This window comes from Eptatretus burgeri, chromosome 2 (genome assembly GCF_056783735.1).
Source record: "Eptatretus burgeri isolate ZD-2024b chromosome 2, Ebu_testis_v1, whole genome shotgun sequence".
Lineage (NCBI taxonomy): Eukaryota > Metazoa > Chordata > Myxini > Myxiniformes > Myxinidae > Eptatretus > Eptatretus burgeri.
In genome coordinates, this window is record NC_140962.1 from 36,392,787 (window position 1) to 36,418,503 (window position 25,717).

General features: G+C 47.0%; 1 protein-coding gene across 6 annotated transcripts in view; it reads right to left on the reverse strand.

The window, feature by feature from the left end:
* Window positions 1-25,717, reverse strand: part of LOC147031809 (ankyrin repeat and MYND domain-containing protein 1-like) — a 107,787-nt gene that overhangs the window by 60,052 nt on the left and 22,018 nt on the right. Inside the window, exon 1 of one of the 6 annotated variants that reach the window (XM_085867831.1) lies at window positions 21,625-22,310. The exons of the other annotated variants lie outside the window; for them this stretch is intronic. The gene's annotated coding sequence lies outside the window, so the exon portion shown is untranslated. Of the gene's footprint in view, window positions 1-21,624; window positions 22,311-25,717 lie in introns of those variants that run through there. 6 annotated transcript variants of the gene reach the window in all.

Sequence of the window (25,717 nt, forward strand, 5' to 3'; positions counted from 1 at the left end):
ACGCACGTGGCCAGTGCTCGCGTTTGCCCGATTCTACTATTGTGTGCACGGGGCAAAACCCGATCGATATAATTAGTCCAGAAATGGGTTGAAAGGAACGCGCCGCTTGTGCCTTGCACACTCACATCCCGCGCAACGTGGCGTGGGGTTGCCTTTCTATTATCGGCCTCGGTATGCTTTCAGTGCCGCGTGGGCGTCGTGCTGGGTGTGTTTCCTGTGTTGTGGAACACACCATCGGGTGGAAATTACCGCTGCGAGTGCGTTTGGCAGGCTGTGTTTTGAATGGAGGGTTGTGGGTGTAGTGCCTGCTTGGCCTTTGCTGAGGACCCACCTGACAGCGCAGGGCGCACATGGCTCAGATTTACCTCAGGAATAATCAGAAAATAAGAGTAGAAATGAAATGAAGAAGAAATGATGTAAGCAAACCTGGCGATGAGACCCTCGCAACGCACGCCCCTGTTGTCCCACTAGACAAAAGGGAAGGGAATAGCTACACGTATAATAATGGAATAACTGTCTTGGGACCACTATCTGTTGGATGCAGGCGGTTCCGAGAATGGCGACTATATATATATATATATATATATATATATATATATATATATATATATATATATATATGTATATATATATATATATATATGTATATATATATATATATATATATATATATATATATATATATATATATGTATATATATATATATATATATATATATATATATATATATATATATATATATATATATATATATATATATATATATATATATATATGTATGTAGTGTTACGGTTGTGGAAATTCACAGAACACCATTCAGATTTCCCAGAGATCAGCTCTGTCGGTAAGTATGTGTTCTAGGTTAGATTTCCCCACCAATGTCTAAAAGGCATTACTCATGTGCCGGGCTGTGCATCTTCGAGCTATCCGTTATTCTTTTGCTATCTTTATTTTGGAACGAACCACATCTCCTCACCATCATCTCCACAAACAACGCCATTTTTTCACCAACAACAACCATTTCAACAAACGAACGGCATCTCCTCACCATCATCCCCACAAACAACGCTATCTTTTCACCAACAACAACCATTTCAACAAATGAACGTCTCACCATCATATCCACGGCGCCGCCATCTTTTCGCCAGCAATGGCATCCACAAACGAACAACATCTCCGCCGCCAAACACGACGACTTCCTCGTTGGAGCGAAAGCCGGTGATTCCTACCACGTCCACGTTTGGCTGCAAGATCGGATCAGAATGACAAAAGGGGCGGAGCCAGCCAGGGGTGAAGGGTCGAAGGTAAAAGACAAAACACCACCCCTGAACCCGATAAAAGGCCGGGCTGAAGCGCCGAGTCTGCAGTACGGAGTTCGGAGTGGAGCTCTGGAGTTCGGAGTTGGGCTGGGCCGTCACAGGGTGCAGAGCTGTTGATCGTTGGAGTCTGGTGGAGTTTGGAGCCTGGAGTCCAGTCGAGCCTGCAGTGCAGTGCAGAGTTGTTGGTCGGTGGAGGCGGCAGCGAAGTCGCCAGCCGGAGAGAGGTCGCCAGCCAGCGACATAACGGTCCGAAGTGATCGGGCCCCGGAACAGTCCGAGCGACGCTGAGGAGTGAGCGGGCTCTTAAAAGAGCATCAACTCCAAAAGAGCAAGGCCCGTTCGCTCCTCTGAAGCGTCGTCGGCCGGGGCTGATCGACCAGGCCGCACGGCTAGGCCTGGACCAACCAAGCCTCCGTTACACCAGCTGCCATGTTGACGACGAGACATACGGAGGGTCGCCGACCGAAAGACCCATCGAGTCGTCTCCAGGGCAACAAGGTCACCTGCACGGCCTCGCGGAGCTCCTTCGGTCTTCCAAGCTCCAAGGAACATGAAAGGCCTACGGGCCCAGTTCTCCATTTTCTTTTCTGGGGTTTTTGCATGGAAGTCTGTGGTGCCTTGTCCCTTAAGTAGAGAATTGTTATAAGTGCATGTAAATGATAATAGACAACGGCTGTAGGTCTTATTGCTCGTGTTTTGTCCCTTACCCCCATTCATTGCCTTGCTTGCATTTGTGCATGTACAAATAAATGTCCGCATTGTTTGAATATTCACCTGCTCGTTGCGTCCCTTCCTCCATTGAACTGACATAATTGCGTTAGGAATAAACAGCTGGTTATTAATAGCCGATAACATAATAGGGTCCAACGGGGCTTGGCGATAATAAACCGCTCGGCAATCGCAGATGGAAAGAGCTGCTTAAAGCGGCTCGTTTCCGAGCAGGTCCTGTTGAGGTACAACCTCTCGGTAGTCTGTCCACGCGAATAATTAGGAAAATCGACAATTCGGCGATCGACCCTGTAGCGAGGGCAGAGCATTGACAAGGTTGTGGTGTGGTTAAAAACACACCTGTAGCTGGATTTCAGTGTTGATCCGAAAGCTGCGAATGGATTGCCACGGTCGGTGGGCGCGCGGCCGCAATTAGCTAAAGGCGGTCGCCCGCACACAGGAGTGGCGGAAACCAACAACAATATATATTGTTGTGGTTGAGGAAATTCGCAAACCACCATTCAGGTCCCATAGGTGAGATATCTCTGTAAGTACATGTGTAGTTAGCCCCAAACCCGTTGTTTAGAGGGAATAAATGTGATTTATTCGGGCTGCGACCCTTTAAGATAACCGTTTTTCTGTTCTATCTTTATTTTGAGCCAACCACGTCTCAACCGCCATCACACAACAACCACCAACCGCAACGCCGCTTCACAACAACAACAACGCCAACAGCCACGACCTTTACCGTCACGACTCGCTCTCGCAACCATCGCATCACCGCCATTCCAAGCGTCACCTTGGCCAGGGACCGCCACTTTAGACCCTCCACCACCTTCGCCTCTCCTTCTGCGGCCATTCCCACGCCGCCTGTGAACGCCGAGCGTCAGGCTGTCCTGGCCTCGTGCAGGGCGCGCGCTGAGCCACGGGTACAAAGAGCGGCCTTTCCAAGGGGAAGTCGGATCAGGAATGATACACGCCCACTTCTGTTCCGTCCTATCAGCGAGCGCGGGGCGATTTGGCCCCGCCTCCAGGCGCGTCGGAGTAGAATCGATATATGCAAATTCGAGGATCAGGGGAGGTTCACGCCCACTTTTCCTCCGTCCAATGGGTGAGCGTGGCTCCGCTTCCGAGCTTATCCTGATCCGGAAATTTGCATATGGGTTCTCCTGCCGCACTATAAAGCGCCGAGCGCGGGGCGAATTCAGTCAGTTTCTGTTTCGGGCTCGGGCGAGTTGGAGAGGTGTGGCGGCGGCGAAGTGTGGCAGCAGCAGTCAAGACGGGTCTGGAGGAGAGTCGGTCTGTCGGGGTTCGGAGTCTGTCGGGGAGCTGCAGAGAGGGGAAGCCGGGAACGCGGTTGAGGTCGCAGTGGAGTCGCTCGTCGCGGGACCCAAGCAAGCCAGCTATCCTCTTTCCCCAGAGCATCAACAACCCCCTCTGTTTCCCCCCGCGCTGAGATAGTGCGAAAAGGGGGCCCCGTTCCCACCCCATTCCAAGCAGTGCCAACGAAACCCGCGGAGGAGCGCGGAGTCGGGGCACCGCCTCGACATTTTGCGGCTCATCACAAGACGGGTAGGCTCCACGCGGTCTCGGCCCACAGGCCCGTCTGCCCCCTTGTCGTTGAGGGTGGCCCTTTTCTTTTGCTTTTGAATATATGTGTTGTCGGCGCCGTCTGTAAAGTAAAACTGTGTAAGTGTTGCCGTGTGCTCGCGTAGTCGGTAGTAGATCTGCATAATTGTTGTGTTTCTTTTACATTTGCTTTTGGTGCATAATTGTTGTAATTGTATATGTGTGCTTTCCGTTTGCCGCGGAATAAATGTGCCTCATGTTGAACTGTTTTTCCCATTTCGCTTCGTCTTTTCTTTAATTGAATCTCCATCTTACTTCACGTAAAGGGTTGGTAGTGGGCTAAATACGCCCGATAATTAATCGGAACCGTCGAGGTCGACGATATAACACCGCTCGGTTATCTCGATTGTATGGAACGGGTCGCTTAAAGTGGCCCGTGTCCGAAGTCGACCTGCGGCGAGGTGCGATCGCCCGGTCTACCCTCTGTGTGGGTACTTAGGTAGGTCGAATTTGGCGAACAACCCTATCCCACGCAGGTGGCTGGTTGGCACGATCGTGGTGAGGCCGAAAGGCCCACCCGTGACTAGTTCCCGGCGTTAGTCCGAGAGGGTCACGACGGAATTGTCCGTCTGATGGGCGACGTGCCGCGATTCGAGTTACGTGGCCGCTCGCACCCCGGCGGGCGCGAATGCGCAACACTGGTGTCAGGAGTGGGACACAAACCCATCCCCCTCCTCGCGGCACTGGTGTCGGAGAGCGGGAAAACGGGCTCTCCTATCTCCAGCTAAATTCACGGGAATCGGTCCAGGGGTGAGAGGAGTGACCTTCGAAATGGGCGCAGTGGCTGGGGTGGCGGACGAACGGCCCCCACGTGCGAATTCGCCCACGGATCGGACGATGGAAATGTTTGAGGCATTGATGAGGAAAATGGATGCGAATACACAACAATTGGATGCGAATACGCAACAAATGAACGAAGTGAAAACGAAAATGGATACAAACACAAACGAAATAAAAGGCATGAACAAGCAAATTAACGAAGTGAAGGCGAATATGGAAACAAACGCACTCAAAATGAAGGAAGAAATGAAAGAACTGCGGGGTGAGATGCAGAACATGGGCCGAAGCCTGCAGGCGGGCATGAAGGCAGTAACCGCGGAGCTCAAAATGGCGACGCCACGTGTGGGAGCGAACGAGCTGGGAGGGGGTGCAACGGCTGTCAGGCCCGCGGTGGAGGCGGGTGACAAAGTAATTCGGGGGACGTGTTGGGCGAGAAGAGTGACGGTAACCGAGAGGGAAAAACTAATTGGGGTGACGGAGACGTGCACGAGGGAGATAACAAGGGAAGAGACGGAAATGATAATAGAGACAACGGCAGAATTAATCATGGAGACGAAAAAGACAAAAGAGGAAACAGCAGAGACGAAAAGCGAGGAAGAAACGGGGGTAATGGACGACGTGACGGGATTAACGGAGACGCAGGTATTGAAAGAAATAACAGAGACGCGGGAGATGGGAACGATAGAGGAGAGACTACACGATTAAGACGGGTTAGAGACGCGCACACACACACACAGAGGTAGTGGAGGACGATGAGGGTGAGCTGGCGGACTGGGTGGAGACCCGGTGCGAGCAGCGGGATAGCCTCCTCCAGGAACGAGGGGAGGGAGTATGCCCCCTTGAGGCGAGTCACGACCAGGTGAGTTCGGTCGTGTCGAGCGAGGTCGAGGGGAGGAGTGCTGCGAACGGGTGCACGGAGAGCTTGGGGGGTATAGAGGCCCCGGACACTCTTGTGGGGACACGAATCCCCAGTGTGGCTGTCCCTGTGTGTGTGGTGCAAGGTGTGAGTGCGTCCCCGTGTGTGGAAGCGACCCCATGTGTGAGTGGTGTGGTGGTAAGTGTGCAGAAGGGCGTGCTTCCCAGCACGCCGTGTGTAAGTGAGACACCGCGGGCGAGTCCCCCCGCGTGTGCGAGTGAGGCACGGTGTGTGAGTGAAACGACCAGTATGAATGGAAGGTCGCGAGTGAGTGGAGCCACGTGTGCGAGGGAGGTGGCATGCTTGAGTGAGCGGCCGAATGTGAGGGAGACAGCGTGTGTGAGGTCGCTGTGTGTAAGGGAGATGTCGGTCGGCATGCGTGAGCATAAAGCCGCGTCTCCCAGTTTGAATGTGATGGAATGGTTGAATGGCGACGACGACGGCGACAGAGGGACAAAAGCCGGGTGGCGGCTGTAGTTGGATTGGAAACCGCGCCGGGTTCACCCAGCAGCGAGCGCGAGGTCCGTGCTGTGCAACGCACGAGGCCCCCACGTGCTCGCTTGCGGGAGTGAAGTCCCGGTCCGGAAACGCACGCGGTGGATTTGCCGATCCCGCGGACGGACAAAGTTTAGGCAGGTAAACGAATTTGGACCGGACGGGTTCTCCACGCGGGCGTGTGTGTGTGTGTGTGTGTGTGTGTGTGTGTGTGTGTGTGTGTGTGTGTGTGTGTGTGTGTGTGTGTGTGTGTGTGTGTGTGTGTGTGTGTGTGTGTGTTAAGCTCCAACGGGCAAAGCACATGTGTTCGCGTGGGGAACCCCTCGAAACATGAGGCTTGTGTTTTTTTTTATGCGCCGGGTGATGTCATGGCTGCGTGTGTGGTTGGAATCCAGCAGGAGGGTGAATCCCTGCCGGATGGTACCGTCCAAGAGGGACGAGGAATGCGAACAGCTGCCATGACGTCACGCCACAGGTGCGCGGCTGTGAATTGCCGCGCTGGTGCGCAGGTTGTGAGTTTCCGCGCTGGTGCTGCGCGATGAAAAAAAACAAAAAAAAAACAGCAAGCCTCGCTTTCGGGTGAACAGGATTCCCGGGCAAGGGGTGGATGATCCCCTTGACCTGGGCACAGGATGGAAACTAGCTAGGGGGAAGGGTTAGCTTAGTTAGACCGGCTCCATGGGGCAGGGGTAAGTCCTCATGGGACCCGTGGAATGGATTAGTTAGAGGGATTGTTCGCGAGATTCAGGTGGGGAAATGATTTTTTGATGATTTGGAGACAGTGACAGCCTTTGGATGTGTAGAGAGGACGTAGTTTAGCGACGTAGTGTTAAATGGAACGTGCTATAGTTTAAGGGACGACGTGGGAGCACGAGTTAGTTAGGGGAGGTAGTTGGAAGGATGGCAGAATTCAGCGGTGTGTGTGTTAAAGAGTTGGTGAGTGAAGTGGAAGCATGTGCTTGGTGAGTGAGTGAGGCCAGCGGGTCTGTGTGAGTGGAGCGAATGGGGAATGCATGGTGCGATGAGTGATTGGGGGGAGGGGTGACTTCCGCCCAAGGGACCCCGGGGTCAGTGTAGATTGAGTTAGCTGGGTTAGTCAAATTTACAAAATGGAGGTCGTTTTGTTGTTGGTGGGAAAGTAGGCTCGAAACCCGTTTGGAGGGGTGCAGGAGCCCTGTTGACGGGCTGGGAGCGTGGTTACGAAAGGTGAGTATCGCTGAGTGGGTACCCCGGGCACCAGGCTAGTCGGCCGTAGTAGGCCAAGGGCCCATGGGGGGCCGTGATAGCATAGTGGGCACGGATGCGCCCGCTTGGTGCGGGGGCCCGGGGGCGCCATTAGCCGCGTGGGCAGTGTTGTGGGCACGGGTGACCCTCGGAAAGGGGCCCAGGAAGCCAGCCTGCCACGTGTGCGTTTCAGGGGAGGTGCCATGGGGGGCACTCCCCGGTGTTTAGGGAGCTGGTAGGCTCGGAGGCAGTGTAGTGCCCGGGGGTGCCATCGTAGGGGAATCGGCAGAGGGTAGTGCCTGCCAAGGGGAGCCACGCGTCCCAGCCATGAGACCGTTTGAGGGCACAGGAAGAAAATTGGGGGACGAGGCCCGAAATTGTGAGGACACCAACACAGGCGACGGGAATCTGGGTTGTTAGAACCAATAGTTTAAGCGCGAGGCGCTTGTTGAAAGCCCTGGGGTAGTTTAACAGTTAAATGGTTAGGGTAGATTAGGAGTGTACCCCTCCGCACGATACATCCCTTCGCTCTCGTTGTGGGCTGCTGGACCCACTTTGGGGTTAGATCGCTGAAGTCTGGGGAGGCCATCCTGAGGCTTGAGTTGGGCCTCGACACAAGATGCGAGCTCTCCCTTATTCCCCTCCGGGAAGGGAACGTAGGGGTTGGGAGTAGGCTAGCAGACGATAGGTTAGCCGAACAAGGACGATAAAGAGGGTTAGGGGACGAATTATAGTGGGAGGAATAGGAGTAAAATAAAAATAAAACAAAAAAATTAGTTGGGGCTAAATTGGGTTTTGGACAAATTAAGGGAGTGGGTATTGAAAGTGACAGGCAAAGGCGATAGGTTGGGAGGGAGACCGTAGTGTAGGTCCGAGCCCGCCTTCCGAGTGGCCAGCACCACCGCACTCCCTCCACCAACCTCCACTGCAAGGCAAAGGCCGGCCAACTTCATCTGCCGGCTGAGTTTTGCTTCAAGGCCTGTACCGGCCACTTCATCTGCTGGCTGTGTTCCTTCAAGGCCTGTGCCGGCCAGATCGTCTGCCGGCGGTGTTTGCTTGCAGCGGCCCTGTTCTGCCGGCTTTGTTTGCCTGCTGCATTTGCCATGCCATGCCCACTGCCCCTGTTCACCAGGCCCGTTCAATTTTTGCTTTCCCCCCCCCCTGTTCATTTCCATGTGCGCCAGGATCAAGGCAACAATTTGCAAGCTGCGAGAACTGCCCTGTTGGCAGCTACAACACGGGCCTGCAGTGGCGGCTCGTGCACCGTGTTTGCGTCCATCCATTAATCCATCCATCCATCCGTTGTGCTCATTGCGTGTGCCACTTGAGCTGGCACGGAGACTGCGTTTGTGCAGCCCATGCACCGTTGTGGTTCACTGGGTTCATTTTAAAAAGGGAAGGCCTTGGACTGCGTGTGAGCAGCCGGCCACGTTCCCTGTCACCTGCATTGTTTGAGCCAGAGACTGCATGCGAGCAGCCTGGCTCCCTGCTAACTGCTTTCTTTTTGCAGAGTCCATTGATCCTGGGCCATGGTTTAGTGTAAAATTTGTAAGTTAACGTTAAGATGTACTGTACGCCCCCGGCATGTCTGTCTTAAGGCCCGGTCACACCTTGACGTTTTAGCCAGCGATGGCAACGTATTAAAATGTATGTAAAACGCTGGCTTACGTTGAACTTTTGATGTTTTTTTTAAAGATTCGGACGTATTCATAGCGACTTGGTCTTATGTATAACGCATTGGTAACGGACACAGAACGTTCCGTTGTGTTATAGATAACTTATACCAACGAATGCTGAACCTGTTGTCGGCCTACACAACCAATGCCCAACGATAGTCTAACTTAGGCATAGCGCGTTGCACGCATCGCCGACGATGTCGTGACGTAGTCTATTAAAAGGCTGATGCACAACGATTCGAATCATAACTGCCGTAGAAATGGAAGTGTCAACATTGTGGTCACACCTTGGCGATCTTGCCAACGCATGCCGACCAAAGAAAAATGTGTCTAAAACGTTGGGGCACGTCAAATACGGTATGAGTAAGTTTGGTATACGTGAGTAGAACGCTAAAGTACGCTATTATACGTCGTAGTAAGTAGAGTACGTCAAGAAATTTTAAACATGTTCAAAATTTTACGACGTACTCGGCGTACGACACACGTTCCGCATGCGATGGGGATAAGTTTTACACACGATATGTGGACGCTTACACACGTCCACAAAGGCTACTTATAAGCTACTCATAAGTCGAAACACGTCGCGGTAATGTCTTTTTTACGCGAAACTTATTTCTAACTCATGTTTGACGTGCTTTGAACCAATTCTTTACGTAGTCCCAACACACATCGACGTATGGAGACGTATTCCAATGACGTCTTCCGGTCGACAAAAAAAAAATTAACGTGTTTCTAGCTTACAACTGCCATATAAAGACGTGTTCCCAGCGGTTTTGGGAATTGGTATATAAAAATGCTGCTCATAAAAGGGGAACCCAACAGTGTTTTCGAGTCCTTTTTGAGTCGATGTCCATGTCAGCAGTAACAGCATCAGTATCAGTATTAGTATAAGTAGTAGTTTGCTCATGTTGGCAGTAGTAGGTGAGTGTGAGGGGAAGGGTGTGGGTTATGATGGATCGCCCTTGCGTTTAACGATTTAACGATTTAAATGATAAACTCAACGATTTAAATGGCTGCATCTCCACTATTGAAAGTAGACGCTTGCGCTCAACAATTGAATTTTTTTTACACTCAACGACTTTTAAACGGTATCACTCAGCTATTTTCATTGTTTACAATGAACGATTTAAATTGCTGTCACTCGCCTTTGTTTTTTGACGCTGGGGTTTGGAAATTTGAAGCGTTCCTTCTGAACGTGCTAAATCGCTCAAACTCCACTATTGAAAGTAGACGCTTGCGCTCAACAATTGGATTTTTTTTACACTCAACGACTTTTAAACGGTACCACTCAGCTATTTTCATTGTTTACGATGAACGATTTAAATTGCTGTCACTCGCCTTTGTTTTTTGATGCTGGGGTTTGGAAATTTGAAGCGTTTCTTCTGAACGTGTTAAAACGCTCAAACTCGACTATTTTAAATAGACGCTGCCGATGGACAATTGGAATCATAGCCAAGCTAGACATCGAAGTGTGAACATCCTCGTCATGCCGAAGAAAAGTTTGAAGAATGCTGCAAATAAGTGTCCTGGCCGTGGCCGGGGACGCTGACGCAAGGACGATCCATTATACCGACGTCTTTCAGCCTATGAGTAACTTAAAAGTAACGTCTGTCGATGTGTGGTAACGATCGCGTAACGTGCCAACAACACGTTAATCATAGGTTAGAAATAAGTTTCGGGTACGCTAAACATTACCTCGGCGTGTCTCAACTTATGATTAACTTACAAGTAGCATGTGTTGACGTCTGTCAACGATCGCAGACCGTGCATACAACTTGTGGCCAGCGTAGCGGAACGTGTGAGTCATACACCGGCATACGTCGTGAAATTTCAAGCATTAAAAAATTTGAGGACAACCAAAAAGTACAACGTTTAAAGCCAACATACAACGACGTATGGCAGTGTTTTTCAGCGTGCTCTCAATGTTATCAAAACTTACCCATAACGTATTCAACGTGTGCCAGCGTTTTAGAAAAAAAATTCAAAAATCGGCATACGTTGGCTAAAACGTCAAGGTGTGACCGGGCCTTTAGCGCCAGCAATTTTATTTAAATCGTCCATGTGAGTGGGTTTGTTTAGGTAGTTACTCAGCCCTCAGGCTATTTATTTTGGGGACACAAATACCATGAATGTCGCACTCAGGGATCCATAGGTAAAACGTACTAGGGGAGAACTACACATGATGGTACACGAAAATTTGACGACTCGGGACGAGTCTGTAAAAAGGGGAGGGGTAGTGTTGTGGTTGAGGAAATTTGCAAACCACCATTCAGGTCCCGTAGGTGAGATATCTCTGTAAGTACATGTGTAGTTAGCCCCAAACCCGTTGTTTAGAGGGAATAAATGTGATTCATTCGGGCTGCGACCCTTTAAGAAAGCCGTTTTTCTGTTCTGTCTTTATTTTGAGCCAACCACGTCTCAACTGCCATCACACAACAACCACCAACCGCAACGTCGCTTAACAACAACAACAACGCCAACAGCAACGACCTTTACAGTCACGACTCGCTCTCGCAACCATCGCATCACCGCCATTCCAAGCGTCACCGTGGCCAGGGACCGCCACTTTAGACCCTCCACCACCTTCGCCTCTCCTTCTGCGGCCATTCCCGCGCCGCCTGTGAACGCCGAACGTCAGGCTGTCCTGGCCTCTTGCAGGGCGCGCGCTGAGCCGTGGGTACAAAGAGCGGCCTTTCCAAGGGGAAGTCGGATCAGGAATGATACACGCCCACTTCTGTTCCGTCCTATCAGCGAGCACGGGGCGATTTGGCCCCGCCTCCAGGCGCGTCGGAGTAGAATTGATATATGCAAATTCGAGGATCAGGGGAGGTTCACGCCCACTTTTCCTCCATCCAATGGGCGAGCGTGGCTCCGCCCCCGAGCTCATCCTGATCCAGAAATTTGCATATGGGTTCTCCTGCCGCACTATAAAGCGCCGAGCGCGGGGCGAATTCAGTCAGTTTCTGTTTCGGGCTCGGGCGAGTTGGAGAGGTGTGGCGGCGGTGAAGTGTGGCAGCAGCAGTCAAGACGGGTCTGGAGGAGAGTCGGTCTGTCGGGGTTCAGAGTCTGTCGGGGAGCTGCAGGGAGGGCTAGCCGGGAACGCGGTCGAGGTCGCAGTGGAGTCGCTCGTCGCGGGACCCAAGCAAGCCAGCTATCCTCATTCCCCAGAGCATCAACAACCCCCCCTGTTTCCCCCCGCGCTGAGATAGTGCAAAAGGGGGCCCCGTTCCCACCCCATTCCAAGCAGTGCCAACGAAACCCGCGGAGGAGCGCGGAGTCGGGGCACCGCCGCGACATTTTGTGGCTCATCACAAGACGGGTAGGCTCCACGCGGTCTCGGCCCACAGGCCCGTCTGCCCCCTTGTCGTTCAGAGTGGCCCTTTTCTTTTTCTTTTGAATATATGTGTTGTCGGCGCCGTCTGTAAAGTAAAACTGTGTAAGTGTTGCCATGTGCTCGCGTAGTCGGTAGTAGATCTGCATAATTGTTGTGTTTCTTTTACATTTGCTTTTGGTGCATAATTGTTGTAATTGTATATGTGTGCTTTCCGTTTGCCGCGGAATAAATGTGCCTTATGTTGAACTGTTTTTCCCGTTTCGCTTCGTCTTTTCTTTAATTGAATCTCCATCTTACTTCACGTAAAGGGTTGGTAGTGGGCTAAATACGCCCGATAATTAATCGGAACCGTCGAGGTCGACGATATAACACCGCTCGGTTATCCCGATAGTACGGAACGGGTCGCTTAAAGTGGCCCGTGTCCGAAATATATATATATATATATATATATATATATATATATATATATATATATATATATATATATATATATATATATATATATTTAGAGCCTGGTGTTGGCGCAGTGGTTAGGGCAGCGGCTTGGGATCCAAGAGGTCCTGAGTTCAAGCCCCGTTGAGCCACTGAATTAATACACCAGGGGGTTGACTCAGCCTGTCATCCTTCCGAGGTTGGCGAAATGAGTACCAGTATACTGGGCCAGTGTATACCACGGTTAAAATAGGTGTACCATATCCCTGTGTCGTAAGAGGAGACCAGGGTTGCGTCAGGAAGGGCATCCAGCGTAAAACATGTGCCAAATCACTATGCGGATCATAATGGATGATCCGCTGTGGCGACCCCTAACGGGAGCAGCCGAAAGAAGAAGAAGAAGATATATATATATATGTATTTATATATATATATATATATATATGTATATGTATATATATATATATATATATATATATATATATATATATATATATATATATAGTTACAGTACCGGTGCGTCGGCCACGAGCCGACTGCACTGACGGAGGGGCAAGTCGAGTCGGCCCGACCGATCGCCCGGAATATAGATCGCCGCCCGGATAACTCCGAGGCCGACGGGTCCTTGTGCAAGAACCGAAATACGCCAATGGGCAGACCACGTGGGGTAGGGTCGATTGCCAATCTTCACTTTACCTAAATATCCACGTGATCCAACTACCAAGCACCCTCGACGGAACTCGTATGGAACAAGCCACTTTAGCGAGCCTGTCCCGTGCGCGATTCCGAGCGGCTTAATCGCTGATAACTGTCAGTCCGAATGTCCCCCTTTTACGGCAAGCCAACGGCTTTCTAACTCCCAACACACGAAATGCTCAGTCAATGAAAGAATCGACGCGACGAGCTGAAAACATTTAACAATTGGGGTATTTATTAATAATAATGGGGAACTAGGGAAGCACGCAAGAGCAGAACTATACCAACTATACGAAATGCAATGCAATCATTTACAGCACACAAAGCACTTAACAGTTTCCTACTTATTAGACGGGCCCACAGACACACGTACGCACACACCCAAGAAATGTTGGCTGATGCCTTTAATAACGGGCTCCAGCTCGGAGGGACAGATGAGCTGAAACCCAGAACCTATCTCGAACCTCTCCACCTCGTGTGGACTTCAAGCTGTTCGGACCCGGGCTCCAGCGAGAGCGAGCTGGATCCAATCGCCGTGAGCCGCGATCCTTCCCAAGCTCCAGCGAATTCTCTCGCGCCTCCGAACACGTGCTGGTCAGACGAGGCGCCGATCCTTCCCGTCGATGCGTCGCTATCTCGAAGAACCACCTCCAAGATGAGGCCGATGAGTCGCACCAAGCCGGGAACCAAGCGGAGAACAAAGAGCTCCACAAACCAAGAAGAGCCAGCAGAGCAACCAGCTCAACTCTCTTCCGATGAACAAAGCCTCTCACAACACGAACCGAGAGCAAGAAGCCACCACCAGCAGCTTGAGCCGAGCAACCAGCTCAACTCTCTTCTGATGAACAAAGCGAGGACCAAGAACTCCGAGCCGAGCAGAACCCGAAAGCCTGCTGGAAAGCCAGGCTGAAGCAAAAGCTCTCCAAAAAGCCTCAACCCTAGCCAAGCAGAAGCCGAAGCTCTACTAAAAGCCAGCCGAAGCAAAAGGCTTACTAAAAGCCCAGCCAAAGCAGAAAGCCTTCAAAAAGCCTCCTCCCAAACCCAAGCCAAGCAGAACCCGAAGGCCTACTACTAAAAGCCAAGCAGAAAGCCTTCAAAAAGCCTCGACCCTAACCCAAGCCAAGCAGAAGCCGAAGCTCGACTGAAAAGCCAGCCCGAACAAAGCAGAGGATCTCTTCTTTTTTATTCTTATCGGCTCCCTCCCCCGCTCCCGGAATGACTCATGCCCTCGTGCTCCATCCCCTGCTCAACCACGGGTGGGAGGGAGTTGTTGACGTCATGAATCACGGGATGGGAGGGCTCTTCTTCCTCTTCGCAGAAGAGGGGGAGGGGCGTCTCCATTGTGTTATGATTGCTCCCGAACGATTAAATTGAATCTCGCAGCGCACTTTATCGATTTCTGCCCATTAAACAATGGAAGGTGAACTATCTAGGGAACAAGCACTTATCGACATAACTGACTAAAGGAACCTGAATGTTGTGTGCAATCGAATTCCCAAATTCGTAACAATATGTATATATATATATATATATATATATATATATATATATATATATATGTATGTATATGTATATATATATATATATATATATATATATATATATATATATACTGTATACGATATGTATATATATATATACTGTATACGATATGTATATATATATATATATATATATATATATATATATATATATATATATATATATACTGTATACGATATGTATATATATATATATATATATATATATATATATATATATATACTGTATACGATATGTATATATATATATATATATATATATATATATATATATATATATATATATATATATATATATATATATATATATATATATATATACTGTATACGATATGTATATATATATATATATATATATATATATATATATATATATATATATATATATATACTGTTATATATATATATATATATATTTATATATATATATATATATATATATATATATACTGTTTTTTATATATATATATATATATATATATATATATATATATATATATAAACGTATATATATATATATATATATATATATATATATATATATATATATATACATATCATATCGTATACAGTATATATATATATATATATATATATATATATATATATATATATATATATATATATATATATACTGTTATATATATATATATATATACACTGGCATGGGTACCCGGCATTGCTGGGAAACGTTGGTTCCCTCTTTTCACCCCACCCCTTGACAGACGAATTCATCGATATGGCTGAAATAATGATGCTATAGATATTTGTCCTCATCGCCATGTCATGAATCTGGGGTGTGTTCAGTTTTCTTGGAGTGCACTTGCCAAGTGGCTTAAGCACTCAAGCAAGCACTCCATTAGAAACCGTTGATCGTGAATGGCAGGCTTGGCAAGCGTTAGCTAGCTGCTTGGTGACAACACACCATTGGAGATCTCAACAGCATACATACACTGGGCATTTCAACATGCATACAAAACACCTACAAAAGGACATGAAAAAAAAAATTAAACACTTCAAATATTAATTATAAGTATTTTCGTTGTAAGGAAAATGTACCTTGTTCAGACCCACACATCCACCCAAAGGCACGAACTCAGCTTTATATACTGAAACGCAAAATAAACTTACTACTTGTTTGAAATGTAATAAAACTGTAACAGTTCAAAATAAAACAAACCAACAATTGCTAATTGAAACATTGGCATTTTATTGATGACATGTCAAGTTTTTGACCAAGATACACCATCTCATAAGTTTGTTCTGCAGTACAGAACAGCACAGGGTGCAATGTCAGTCCCCTTTCAATAGCGTGTGTGGCCACCATTGTTTTGGATACAGGCAGTGCATCGTCGGCGCATACTGCCTACCAGTCTTTGGATGGATTGCTGCTGGATTCTGTCCCACTCAGTCCTCAATGTCTGAAGCCATCTGACTTAGGACCATCTGCCTGTCTTGCCTTGCAGTGGTGACTCTTGGCCTCCCTGATCGAGGTCTGTCATCTGCAGAGTTGTGGAGGCTGTCTCTGTCCACCAGGGCCGATATCGTCTGGTGTGAACAGCCAAGGCGACGTGCCACCTCATGGTAGCTCAATCCGCCTTGCAGTATGCCCAAGGCACACTGCCGTTGATCCCTTGACAATCGTGGCATGTTGATTGAAATGCCCATTTTGCACTGGCCTTTTTAAAGCCAATATCAAGACATCACGTGTAGCTCATTATAATCACCCCGTACCCCTTGGCTAATCACTGACAGTCAAAACGGCTGTTCAGCAGCTGTGCTATGAAGTGACCATTGAAGGTTCAAGTGACCATCCGTGACCGTTTTGTCTGACAGTGAGGACACTATTGTCCACAAATAAGTTAACACATTTACTACACGCAGTGTTATTGTTGATATTTGAAGGTTTAAAAGGTGGTAAGTTTCTTTTGCGTTACAGTATATATTAGATTAGGTGACAGTGAGACACCTCGCACAAAACTGCCATGTTTGCATGATATTTCATACTCTTGTTTATCTAGTCTTCTTCTTCTCCCTCTCAAAGTAATCAGCAAATAATCCTATCCTCCATCATATCATTTTTCCATGAGTTTTAGTATGTTATAAAAAGGCTCAAATTATGAGTGCATTCCTGCTATTGCAGACATCGCTGTGTGATGACATCATGTGTAGGGACTCTGTTTTTCAGACTTCACACGGAAGAAAAACACGGGATATTTTTTGCTTGTAACAGTCATTGCAAATTCTGATTAGCAAACATTGAATTGTAAGAGACATGTCACTGTCTCGCAGACAGAAAGTAACCGCGTTTGACGTAGCACAAAGTTTCTTTTGTTTATGGAATATCACTATTTTCTTTCCTCTACATAATATGATAATTAACGTACCTTCACTGGGCAGTGTATATTAGCATTAAGACAGCTGCCTTTATCGCTGCTGATAAAACATGGATTACCTCGTTTGAGTTGTCATCACAATGTTCCTTTTTTTTCCTCAAAACGGTATCTTCATCGAATGATAGAGGAAGCATTGTTGAGTCTTCAGTTGTATATGAGGCCTTTAAAACAATCTGAGCTACGTCGAGAGACAAGGATGGTGGTGATTTCTGGACAGCTGGAGGGCATGGCCTGGAGAATGGGCAGCGCTTATGACCCACCCAAAGACAGACAGACCCACAGACACAAACTCAGCTTTATATATATATATATATATATATATATATATATATATATATATATATATATATATATATATATATATATATTAGATATACACGTGTTTATTTCAATTGTAATGTGTTTATTTCTGGCTGCTATTGATCTTCCTCGATATTTTCTTGGAGTCCAAGAACTGAACCCCCCTTTTGCCATTGGCCCTTGGTTTCCCAAATCGTGGTTTTAACTATCACGGCATTTCCCAGGAACCTAACCCCCGTGATATTTGAGGGTTTACTGAATATCGTTTTTACCCTATCAGTTAATGGTACTGAATCACTGAATAAATTCTAGTATCTCGATCCGGATCTGGATCTTCACCAAAATCTAATAATTTTGGCCTCGTCACACACCCAACCTGTCCACTAAATTTAGTCCGAATCCGTCCACAACTTTTTGAGATATCTTGTTCACAGTCAAAGGGGTAGGGTAGGGGAGGGGTAGGGGAGGATGGATGGGGTGGAAAAGATGGATACAGACACAAACTCTCTGGAAGGAAAAACTGGAAATTTGGAAGGAGCTGGGATTATAGGTGTGGCGTGGTGGGTTAATGCGATAGAAAAGACTGGTTGTGGATGCTGGATGATCTGAGATGGTGGTAAACAGCTCTTTTGAAGACCTGGAGGAAAGAATGAGATTGAAGAGAACGTGGAAGTTGATTCAACAGGTGGAAAAAAAAGGAACAAATGAGTAGAGGTGAGCAGTGATTCTTGGATTTTGGAAGTTGCACAAGAATGGGGTTTGATGGTGGGCCATGTGTGCTCTGCAGAAACCAAAGGAGGGGAGAGGGGGAGCAAAGCACAGAATGGCCAAAGGATTCTAACCAGAAAGGAGATGGTAGAATCAGAGAGACCACAGATGAGAAAGTGATAGGCCCTTAGACGCAGCTTCATCATGGGACAGTCAATTGATCTTGAAGGCCTTGGTTTCCATGGCATCAAGCTGGGCAAAGTGTGAGGGAGGGGCACCAGCCCAAAGGGATTTTCCTGAGAGTCAGAGAGATCTTTGGAGATAAGGAACAGGACTGGGCCGGGAACACTGCCATGGGGCACTCTAGCCTTAACTGGGAGAGGAGATGAGAGGATTCTGTTGAGAGCCGCATCTTGTCTTCGAGAGTAGAGGAAGTCAGGAAGCCACGTGTGGAGATTGTCTTGGATGCCATAGGTGCCAAAGAGTTTGGAGAGTAAGGCGGAATGCCAGACTGTATCAAAAGCTCAATATATATCTGGAGAAACTACCCTGACCTCATGTCTGACATTAAAGGCTTCCAGCCATTGTTTAGAGAGTACAAGCAGCATGTCCAAGGTAAAGTGAGTGACCTGGTCCAAATCTGAATTGGCGATCTGAGATCATGCCCTTGGAGAAAAGGAAAGATTTAATTTCAACTATGATGATGGATTCCATGACCTTGCTGATGATTGCAGGTAAGCTAACGGGTCTATCATTAAGGGGATTGGTTTATGCACCTTTTTATGTAACGAAATGATGTTGGCAGCTTTACAAGCAGATGGAAAATGACCTCAGGCAATTGACAGGGTGAAAATTGCAGAGAGAGAATGTGCAAGAAGAGCAGAGCAGGTTTTTAGGACACGTGAGCTGATGTTGTCCGGTCCAGTCACAGAGTCAGAGTCAACGGTTGTGAGAAACTTTTCCACCTTCTCTGGTGCAGTTGGGTAAAACAGGTAAAGATGGATACAGAGTGAGAGAGAGAGAGAGAGAGAGAGAGAGAGAGAGAGAGAGAGAGAGAGAGAGAGAGAGAGAGAGAGAGAGAGAGAGAGAGAGAGAGAGAGAGAGAGAGAGAGAGAGAGAGAGAGAGAGAGAGAGAGAGAGAGAGAGAGAGAGAGTTGGGGACTAAATATTTGGAAGCAAACATAGAATGGAGGCATTAGGCCTTCTCACAAGTGGAATCGGCTGTGGTGCCATTGAAAGAGAGGGAAGAGATGTAAGGAGAACACACCCCAGAGACAGAATTGACAAGGTGCCACCAGATTTTGGAGGAGAGAGACAAGTTTGAAAGGACAGATGTTGTTTTCTGGCTCTCCTGAGCGTGGACATACATTTGTTGTGGGCCTTGTGGAATGATCTGAGATTGCCTTCATTTAGGTTTCCTTTCCAATAAGAGAAGGCAAGCTGTTTCAGAGCAACTGCCTCACAACAGGATTCAGTGTGCCATGGCTGGGAGGAAGAGTAGGAGAACTGAAGATGAGATTTGATATATCTGTGCATAAGAGAGAGCAGGTTTCTGGAGAAGAATTCCCAAGCTGAGTTAATATCAGGGGCAGTAGATGTAGGAGACCAGTCCGGAAGAGAGATGGCTACTTGTAGTCCCTGCCAACCTGCTTGAGTGACCTGCCAGACTCACCGGCATTGAGGCAGCTGTAATGAATAACCAGCGAGATATTGAATCTCACAAGCAGATGGTTTATGCATCTTTTGATGATCAGATCAAGCAATTGTAGCAGAGAAAAAGCAGGAGATACGGTATTTGCAGGGAAGTTTGTCATCACCAAGTCAATAAATGAGGATTTGCCAATGGGAGGAATTTGGGTAAGAAAGCTCACAGATTGAGTTAGTCCCATGGAGCCACAGAAGCCCTTTGCTGAAGTGCCAAGGCTGGTGAAATATGTACCATCACCCAGTCAAATTGTATGGTGACAAGTGAAATTGCCACATATGAGGAAGAGAGAGTTGGGATGAGTAGTTAAAAGTTGATCCATCATGTAGAGAGAGAGAGAGAGAGAGAGAGAGAGAGAGAGAGAGAGAGAGAGAGAGAGAGAGAGAGAGAGAGAGAGAGAGAGAGAGAGAGAGAGAGAGAGAGAGAGAGATTATGTAGATAGAGTCATCACTGTTTGGAGGATGACACAACATACAGATGAACACGAGGTCATGTCAGATCAAGTATGGAAGCATGTGCTGGAGCAGCGCATAGCTGTGTCCACGTTCCGCCAGTATTCCACAGGCCTCCATCTGGCCATCCCCCAGACAGATGCCTGGCCCACCCCATCTCCTTGAGATGCTGATCAACCTGCAGCAACCACGAGGCACGTGGTTGGCCTGTTGGCCTCCTTCGCTCACGAGGTTCCCTCACTGAGAGAATCAGGTGAGCAGGATCAGCATGAGGAAAACGAGCCACATGTCCATGGAGCCACAGCTGATGCTCATGGATTATTCAGGTAATAAATCTCATCTGAGTCTCTCTCAGCAACCGCTCATTGGACACAAAGTCTGACCAGCAATAGCCAAGGATTCACCAAAGAGCCCTGGTACCGAAGGAGTTAAGTCTCCATCTCAAATCTTTGGTCAGAGGACAAATCTCACATTCAGAGAGCAAGACTGGAATGGAAGCACCAAGGACTTAAAGACACGGACTTTCGCCCTTCTGCATAGGTACCGACAGCACCACACCCCATGATCCAGTGAATCCATGACTCCACAAGCCCGACCCAGATGTTGATTGACCTCTGGCTCACAGCCAGCAGAGACATGAATACCACTGCCAATGGAAGTGAATCTCTCCAAGACCTCAACATCCTCGCCACAAGCAGGTACAGACAAGATAGCAGCATCCAAGATGCCATTGAAAGCCTGGATCTTAGTTTTGACCAAGGAAACCCGTAATCCCAGTGGCTCTGACTCCTCATTCAGCACCCCGAGGGCCCCCGAAAGGATACCCAAAGACTCCGCAAAGATGACTGCATCATCTGCGAAATCAAGGTCAGAGATCTTAACATTCCCAAACGATGAACCACAGTTTGGTCTCTCAGATATCCTCCCCAGAATCCAGTCCGTAAAAGTGCTGAAAAGTGTGTGGAGCAGTAGACACCCCTGACAAACTCCAGTAACAACGAGAAATAAGTCAGAGATGGAACCACCACACCTCACAGCACTCTCACTACCATTGTTAAGTTTTGGTGGAACCCCACAAAAACCAAGAATCCTCCAGAGAGCATCCCGATTTACTGAATCGAATGCTTTGCAGAGACCAACATAGGCTGCAAGCAGCCCTACTAAAACTCTCGGCTGTGTTTGCTGAGGACCCGAAGAGTAAGAATACGGTCAATCATTGATCGCTTTGGTGTAAAGCCTGACTGCTCTGGGTGCTGATGCTCAAGCAGATGGTGGCGAACCCTATCAAAAATTATCCGAGCAAAGACCATACCTGGCACTGAGAGCAGCGTCACCCCTCTGTAGCTGTTGCAGTCTTTGCAATCACCTTTCCCTTTTCAGAGAGTGACACAGTTGAGCAGGTATGGATGGCCTTTGGCTCACAAGTAGCTCCTCCGCCCTTTGACAGGTTTTGTTTTTAATCCTGCGAGATGTCCATATCCATATGCCCTCTTCACCAGGAAACCTGGTGGGGGAGACGGTTTAGTCGCCGACAACACGACTATGAAGTCCAAATCACCCTCCCATTTCCCCTTGCACACATCGACCCAATCCCCTTTCGCCTGTTGCACACATGACAAATATACGAGGTGTGTTCAAAAAGTATCCGACCTTTGCTCATAAAAAATACTAGTATCCAGATACAACAAACTGACACGAATCTCCTTCAAAGTAGTCCCCTTGGGCTGCCACACACTTCTCCCAACGGTTCTGCCACTGTCGGAAGCAGCGCTGGAACACCTCTTTTGGGATGGCGCGCAGCTGGTCCATCGCATTCCGCATGATGTCTTCTCTGGACTGATATCTGGTCCCTTTCAGGGGCATTTTCAGCTTGGGGAAAAGCCAGAAGTCACACGGAGCCATGTCGGGAGAGTAGGGAGCCTGATGAAGCACAGGTGTGTTGTGTTTGGCCAGGAAACTCTGTATCAAATGTGAAGAATGGGCGGGTGCGTTATCGTGATGGAGCTTCCATTTGACCGCTTTGCGTCACACAGCCATTTGCGTCGCACAGCGTCACGAAGGCGACGCAGTACCTCTTGGTAGTACTCTTTGGTGATGCTTGTGCCGTGTGGTGCGTACTCGTGATGAACCACGCCACTGGAGTCAAAGAAGACGGTCAGCATGACTTTGACATTGCTGCGGACCTTCCTTGCTTTTTTGGCCTCGGGGATGTTGGATGCTTCCATTGTGATGACTGGAACTTGGTTTCTGGGTCGTACCCACAAACCCAGGTCTCATCGCCAATGATCACTGTGTTGAAGAAGTTGGGATCGCTGTTCACAGTCTCCAGCATGTTCTGTGCGATCTCCAAACGGAGTTGCTTCTGCTCGATCGTTAGCAGCTTTGGCACGAACTTCGCTGAGATTCTCCTTAAGCCCAAATCCTCAGTCACAATGGAATGAACGGATCCAATGCTGACGCCCGCCTCGTCTGCAAGTTCTCTGATCGTGATTCGACGATCCTGAATCAGCAGGGTCCTCACTTGGTCAATGACGATCTCATTTCGGGATGTTGAGGGCCAACCAGAACGTGCTTCACTTTCCACTGATGTGCGACCATCTTTGAAGCGGTTGTACCACTCTTTTATCTGTGTGGTGCCCATTGCTTCGTTCCCGAAGGCCTGTTGAATCTTGCGGATTGTTTCCACTTGGGAATCGCCAAGCTTTACACAAAATTTGATGCAGTGGCGTTGTTCAAGTTTTTCCGCCATTTTGTCAAAAAGGAAAATCCGACGGCGCTCACTTACACTTCCTCACTCATCGGCGGTCTGTCGGCAACTGACAGCTTCTGCAGGCGGGAAAATATTCACGCATAAGAATTAGGATCGCCTACATACGTGCACCAAACCACGCCTCCCGAGCTTCATTTGTTTACGCACGAAAAATAAAGGTTGGATACTTTTTGAACACACCTCGTATAACCCCATCTTGGCCAATTTATATGAAGGGAAAAGAAACAAAATAAAATTAACCTTGCAAATTAATGAACAAAAACAAAACTATTGTGAATATCATAATGTGATACATATTTTCCTCTATCATTTTAATAGCCAGATCAATTTTCCACATTGACACAAGCCTCATGGAGGAGTTTGATCAGATAATAAATGAGGAAACAAAGGTTCAAATCATATTTCTATAACGTTACATACTACAACTGATGAGCTTGGCTGATGGGATACAAGAAAACCGAGATGGTAGAGAATTTTATGTTTGATTTGTGACGAACAAAAATTAAAAATAAACAAAACAGTTCTGTCGCAGCAATACCAAGGGGTGCTATATCATGAGCACGTTTCACACTTGTAACTTTAAAAAGTTACAAGTTGTAACTTGTAACTTGTAAAAACACACTTGTCAGTAAAAATAAAATAAAATGTAACTGGAAGTGGGAGAATTCAAATTAAAATAGAGGTTCGTATTTTATAACCACAAACAGTTATGGCCAGGTAACAAGACGCCACACTTTGATACAACCCTGCTTTGGTCAGACATGTAACCCATGACGTCGTCTTTATAAAAGTGATTTCAGAATGTTATTCAAAAATTTAATTAAAAACAAAACCAAACTCAAAATAATTCAATAATTATGGCTGCCAGACCATGCGAACAATCATGTTTAAATTTAAAACATATGGTATATTCCCCATGAATACGAGATCATACTTGTGAAGTTTCATGTCGAGCGATGAAGCAGTTCAAGAGAAATAATATTTTAAAGATTTTCATTCAATCTGCCAGACAATGTGACCGATTAATTTTTTGTGAACATCCTGGTATTACCAAGGCTTGTGGAACATGTGTATGAAGTTTCCCCTCAATCTGTCAAGCCACTCTGGAGAAGAAAAATTTTAAAGGTTTATTCTTCAAAAAAAATGGCTGCCAGACCATGTGACATTTGACGTTAAAATGTACACCTTATATTCTCCAAGGCTAGTAGATCATGTGAATGAAGTTTCAGAACAATGTAGTACGCTGTCATGGAGAAAAATATTTTAAAGGTTTTAATTTTCAATCCAATATAGTTGCTGAACCACATGGCGTATGATGTCATAATTTTCACACGAGATGCAGCAATTGTGTTGGATGATATTTGCAAAATTTTGCATCGATGGCAACAGCAGTTTCAGAGAAATAATTCTTTAAAATATCTCCTTCAATCCAATATGGCTGCCACACCATGTGATTGATGTATTTTTTGTGAACATCCTTTAATCACCATGCCAATAAGGTCCATGATGTACGTGAAGTTTCACGTCGATTGGTTGATAGTTTGAGAGATGTTATTTAAAGGTTTAAGGTTAAATCAAATATGGCTGCCAGACCATGTGTCCTTTGAGGTTAAAATTTACACCATATATTCTCCAAGGCGAGTCGATCATGTGTGTGGAGTCTTGCATCGATATAGTAAGCTGGCTGAAGAAGATTTTCAAAGGATTTTATGTTCAATACGATAATGGCTGCCAAACTTTGTGATCGACAACGTCATCAATTTAATTCTGTCGACCAATTTATCCCGAGATGACCCTCAAGAATTTTCATACTGATCAGATAAAGTGTTCTACGTGTCAAATTTTTACCAGGATGCCACTTCTCCGATGACATCATTGTTAACAACACCTTTTCCAATGGGGAGTACTTTACAAGTGCCAAGTTTCAATTTTTTTCATTGAATGGTTTCAGAGAAAAAGAAGTCCAAATTTTTATCATTTTTCCATCATTGCTGCCACACCACGTAATCTATAACATCAAAATTATGATTAAAACAGTGGAGCAATACCCCTGGGTGCTCAACTGGTCATGGCTGGATAAGATCACCAGCAAACCACTGGAAGGTATGGATGACCCACAAAATATGTGATGGAGATAAAAAGTAAATACCTATGGCATTTTTTTTACTGCCGTGAACAAACTTTGGTACATCACAGGTGGTGAAGGTTGTGGTCAAGTTTCATTGGAATTGTGTGTGCAGTTTCTGAGAAGAAAGCCAACACCTGTTTGGGGGGCAACCCCCCACCCCCCAGACCCCTTTAGACCCCAATTTTTTTTAATGCTGTGAGCAATCTTTGGTTCATCACGGGTGATGAAGGTTATAGTCAAGTTTCATCAGAATTGTGTGTGTCGTTTCTGAGAAGAAAGCAAATATCTCTTTTAGGAGGCAATTCCCCCCAAGAGCCCCAAAGACCTCAAATTATTTAATGACGTGAACAAGCTTTGGTACATCTTGGGTGATGAATCTTGTGGTCACGTTTCATCGAAATTGTGTGTGTAGTTTCAGAGAAGAATGCAAATACATATTTTGGGGGGCAACCCTTCCATATTTGTCAGGTCAGGCCAGATTAGATCTTTTACTTGCAACCGGTACCA